The sequence below is a fragment of the Tenrec ecaudatus genome, chromosome 2 (assembly GCF_050624435.1).
Source record: "Tenrec ecaudatus isolate mTenEca1 chromosome 2, mTenEca1.hap1, whole genome shotgun sequence".
Classification (NCBI taxonomy): domain Eukaryota; kingdom Metazoa; phylum Chordata; class Mammalia; order Afrosoricida; family Tenrecidae; genus Tenrec; species Tenrec ecaudatus.
The window spans coordinates 47,883,369-47,889,184 of NC_134531.1; the positions used below are offsets into that span (position 1 = coordinate 47,883,369).

The 5,816-nt window shown below is 39.9% G+C and overlaps 1 pseudogene; it reads right to left on the reverse strand.

Moving 5' to 3' along the window:
• Positions 1-507: 507 nt before the first annotated feature.
• Positions 508-1,846, reverse strand: LOC142439972 (small ribosomal subunit protein eS4, X isoform-like; annotated as a pseudogene).
• Between the last annotated feature and the right edge of the window lie 3,970 nt (positions 1,847-5,816).

Here is a 5,816-nt window from a genome sequence, read left to right on the forward strand (position 1 = left end):
AATCAAGACATGTTTTAATTAGTTACACAGTCCACCCTTAGATCTCAGGAATCATTGTTTTCTGTTTTATCTGGGTTGCTGCTGTGGGTCAGCATGTCTCAAAATGTTTCAGGAGCATCTCTAAGTAGAGTCTTGCATCAAGTGCCTCAGAGTGTCTCAGGATTATCTCAGAGTACATTTCTGAGTCAGAATTTTTACTAAGACCTGACTTCAAGGTTAGGGTGTCTTCCAAACAGGTGCTCACAGAGTCCTTTTTCATTCCGTTAGCAGGCCGGGCAGAAACGCCCGTCTTGTCTAATCAAAACCCCTTTTGAAAAAGTGAAAGCAACACCTTCTTCCTGATTGCATCATTCTCAGTGTAGCAAACCATGTGGCTTTCCTATTCAACATGCCCAATACCAATCCATATCAGCACACCAGGCCTAGGACATAGATCCTTTCCCCCCGATTAATTGTGCTGTATTTATTATTTTACAGAGCTCTCCATTACCCCACCAAGAGATCATTTCACCCACTGTTGGGCTTAGTAGTCAATCTCTTGTCTCTCTCTTCGGGATTGGTGAGGCAGACACCTTTCCCTCTGGGAAGAGAAATCCATGGTTTTGTTGCCCTTTCCAAGAATGAAATTATTGGAAACTGGGTGGTAACGCTATTGCCATTACCATCTTTCATCTGAACCACATCAAAAGAGCCGGATGTCTCCATCTACTAGTGATCATCCAATTCTTCCCAGGTTCGCTCCTCCAGTCACCATACACATGTTGGCAGCGTCAAATTTGATGACATTAGTCATCTTTCTAGGCTCTAAATCAATCTGAATAGCGTCATTCACTCTGAGAGGATCAAGATAGCAGATGGTGTGAGCATCATGAGTCAACAGGCCTAAAGATATTTCTTACTTTGCACAATGTGTACTTTACCTCCTCAGGTGTCCAACAACGAACAGCAAAGTGACCCTTGGTGTCATAGATCAGACCGGAATTCTCTCTGGTCTTGTCAATCTTGATGACATCCATAAAACCAGCAGGACAGGTTATATCAATCCAGGCCTTGCCATCAATCTTAATGTACCACTGCATACAAACTTTTTTTTTAAACTTCATCTCCTGTCAGACCATATTTAAGTCTGTTTCTTAAAAAAAAAAAATAATCAGTGACTGTGGTAGTTACATAATCTGGTATCAGTTTGGAACATGAGAGGATTAAGAGTGAACAGGTGGAGTCTAGCCTGTCAATCGGATCATAGCCAATGAGGCCTCCGTGTGGGCATGGCCTTCTCCTGAGAATTCTGGGAATTCCTGGATTTCCTTCTTGGTGGTGGGAGACACCTTCTTTTCTCGGCTAACTACCTGTGAGACATCCCTGGGGAGAAGACTCATGAAGAGAGGCTGATGGAGCCAAACCTCTGCAGCCGGAGAAGGAACCTGGAAAGCCCTGCCAGTGCTGAGATGCTTACAACACCACTGGATCTGGAAGACTTCCTACCCACTGGCCTGTGATCTTCCTGCATTCGGCATCATTGCATGTGTTTTGTGAGTCAGAAGAGCACTTTGTAGATTGGTATCGGACATATGGGCTAATATCAAATTTATGGACTTGATCTGGACTGGGCTGGGATGTTTTCTCCATGTTCAATTGCTCTTGTGTGTAAAGCTCTTTCTTATACACATATGAGGGTCTGTGGATTTGTCTCTCTAGTCTACATAGACTAACACAGTGGGAGACATTCTCTCAGCTTGTGGAGACCTGTGGATGAATGAGGAGCAAACATACCAGTCAATTTGTCCAGAATCCAGTGCTTTAGACCAGTTATGCACTTAAGTTGATTCTTGGGACCATGAGTCATGGCTACGCTTAGGACAGAAAGAGAATCAGACGCTTCAGGTATCTCCAGGAAACAGGTCGTTATTGGTTTTTGTCAGGGTCACTTGAGTTGTTCCTCATCAACAAGTGAAGATCCTGACGGCTCCTCTCCACAGGCTTGACTTCAGTCACCTCACCATGGACAAGTGTACCTTGAGAAGGCAGCTCCCCATCAATCATATTTTGAGGGGCCTTCTGACTGGAGGGGCCCCTCTTCTAGCACTACCTCTGATAATGTTCTGCTGGCATTCATTACATCTTTGGATCTGAACAATGTGTCCATGCTTTGGATAAGATTTTTAGCAGTGAGTTCCTCCAAAGTGGCAGCTGATTCCTTCTTGTTTGTCTGTTATTAGTCTGAGAGCTCCATTGAAACCAGTTCCCTTTGCATGAAATACCAGTGAAGAATCTTCTAGTATTAGAGCAATGCACAACCCACTACATTACAATCAATTTTGTCGTAGAGCATTGACAAATTCTGGAAGAGCAAACCAATCTGCCTTCAAAGCACTACAATTAGAATGTTCCTTGCAAGTTGAGATAGTGAGACTTCTATACTTTTGGCATGTTCTCATGAAGGACCAGCCTTTGAAGAAGGATGGCATGCTTGTCAAAGAATAGTAACTAGCACTCTCTTTGTCTCCTTTCAACATCTGTGGATTGGAGAATTCCCTTTATCTCGGTATCAATTTCCCTGAGTTCAGGTGGCTTTTATTACAGAAGTCCCAGGTACAAACAGCACACTACGCTTGGCTTTTCTTTCTGGAGGATAGATAGCAAGGTCTTCTGAGCTTGCTTTGCTTTCTCTTTAGCTCTTGCACGGGGGGCCACACCCCTTCCACTCTGTACTTTTCCTTGTCTTCTATATGTTTGCCATCTATAGGCCTTTGGTTTGGACACAACTACAAAGAAACTCAATAGATACAGAAGAACTAAATAACACAGTTAATTAACTTGGTCCCTTAGCCATATATGGAACACTTTGCCTTAAAATAGTGCAATGTATATACTCTTCTACTAAACATGAATCTTTTTCCACGACAAATTATAAATTGGAACACAAATCAAGTTTTATTAAATATAAATACATCAAAATATTACAATTTTTAAATCACAATGCTATAAAATTATAAATAACTAGGAAGATCATGTGTGGGGGTGAAAATACATTAAGTAACACTGCTAAAGAACCTACTGAGTAATTGACTTGAAAAAGAGAAGCTCTGGTGACATACTAGTTAATGTTGGATGCTAAATGCAAGGGCAGAGTTGGAAATTAAGCTCACTGGAGTTAGATAATCACAAAAGGTTAAATATTATTTGATATCATTCTTACATAAAAATCAAGACAAACTTTTCCATACCAAGCAAACGTCCTTGATAGTCACTATAAAGGGGCCTTGGAGGGAACGGGAAGTAATAGGCTAGGGAGTGGATACGTATTAACTCAGGTGAAGACAAAGATAGTGTCCCAAAGTTGATACACACAACCACGCGTGCGCGCACACACACACAAGTTGGGGTGGGGAAGAATCCAGGCAAGCCATTGGGTGGTTTGGGTAAGTTGCAAATATGATGACCTGTTATGTAAACCCCCACCTTACTCACAATAAAAATTTTTTAAGTCATTTCTAACTCATATACCAAGCCCATATGTTACACAATAGATTTGCTCCATCTGTGTAATTTTAAAATAATGAATATATTTTTTGGCATATAGAAGTTATGCGGCAAATAAATTCACATTGCACAACTCATATATTTTGAATTTTAACAGTTTAGTGATATATAATTCAGATATCATAAATTTCAATAATTTAAACATATTAAAATGTGTGTAATTCTTATAGAAGTACTTTGTCCTTGGATAGATGCTGCCTGTTTGATGTTAAACAGCTGATGTTTTACCATGGGGTGATTTCAGCTGCAGACCTGAAGGGGTATTAAGGACCATCATCTTGGAGAGGTGGTCCCACCAATCTCAGTCTGACTAGTAAACCTGGTCTCTTTTTCCCTCCATTTATTCAGGACATTCAATGTGATCCTTTTCAGAGCAGTTGGTAATGGTAATGAAGCATCATCTAGTTCTTCTGACCTCAGGTTTATGAATGAGGATGTGTGTGTGGTCTGTTAGTCCATTGGATGAATGTTTCCATGTGTCTTTCAATTTTCATAACTCCTCTTTCTTCTAGATGAGGACAAACCAGTAGTTACACCTTAAATGACTGCTCACAGCTTTCAAGACCCCAGTAACTATTCATCAAAGCAAGATGTAGAGTATTTTCTTTGTGGATTATGGTAAGCCAATCAGCCTTGATTTCCAAAAGACAATGTTCAGGTGTGCATTAATGCTAAGACTGCTTCATTGAATGCTATGACATCCTCTCAACTGATATGGAGCCTCTCTTCTCACAAGGCGTATCACAAGTATGTCACCAGCACTTTTAGAATGCTCACATGTAAAATAAAAATTCCATCAAGTAAAGGGCTTTTCAGATGAGTTGTCAACTTAGACTCATCTACAAAATGGGAGACCGGAGGACACCATCTGGTAAGTATTGGACTGCCAAACACAAGGACGGTGGTTCAAACCCACTAGCTACACATGGGACAAAGACGAGGCTACTTGCTTCTATAACGGTTTACCGCTTCAGAAACTCTTCATAGATCACTATGAATCTGAATCAACTCAGTGGCGGTGGGTTTGGCTTTTTAGATGAGGATTCCTGTAATTCTAGTTAGTTCTAGAGAGTGACTGTGAGTTGGAATCAGCTTGCCGGCATGCAAAATACCAATAAGAAGTAATCCTCCTCCCCCACCAGTTTCTCCGATCCTTTTCATGGCTTCATAAATGAAGACAGATGAAAAGACTGTACAATGGTGAACATGCAGCTGGACCAAACAAGCTTCAAATTCCAGTCATATTATTTACAAGCTTTGAATCTATAGATAATTGGATATCATACCTCAGAATTATTTACACCCCTTTGAAGTTGAAATGCTTATAAAAACAAAATGGAATTGCTAAACTATTAAATCAGATAAAGTACATGTGTGCTTTTCTCAGCTTTAAATTCTTTCTCTCTCCCATGATCTCAGGGCAATTATTTTATGGACAAATGATTTGGCATGTTTCTCAGTGTATTGAAATATTAACACAACTATTAATAACTTCTAATTTTTATGAAGATTCTTGTATGTTCCTGTCAAATATATCATCTTCTCTATATAGATATTAAGACTTTCCCCCCTCAAATATTTGTACAAGAAAAGGCCATGTACAGTTTCTCCGATGAACTACATTAAACTGTGAGATAACATAAAGAAGTTTCCTCTAGCCTTTAGATATGGCTAATTATAGAATAATTCTTGAAATTATGTACTTATCTGAGAAAAATAACAAAGCAACATATAATATCAATAAATACCCAAAGGAGGCTATTCAATTGAATTTTTGACTTCATCATTAAGTCACCTATGTAAGAATGACACTGAGTTCTAGGAAACTGGAAGTACAGTCTGTCCAACTTCACAGGAACCCTTTTATGTGGACTCTGGTGTTGATGTCTAGGGAACAATCCTCTGTAGATTCATCCTTTGATGTTCCAGGAGAAGCTAGACCCTGCGTCACAGTCCCCAACCATGATCGTCTGGATCGTGGATTTCTTATTTAATAGCATCTGTCATACGGAACCCAGAAAATGTCAGTCATTCAAAGCCACCAGTCACTGGGTGAGGATCAGCTTCCATTGCAATTACACTTTTAGAAACTACGGAGCAGTCCGACTCTGTCCTACAAGATCACTCTAAGTCAGAATCAGCATCATGGAAATGGGGGTTTTGCTGAGGTCGTGGTTTTGTTTGATGTTTTTCATTAAGTACTCCTGCATATTTAACTCTTTTGTGGATGTTCTGATCCAATATCTATAACTAATTCAATGCCTCTAATTGAT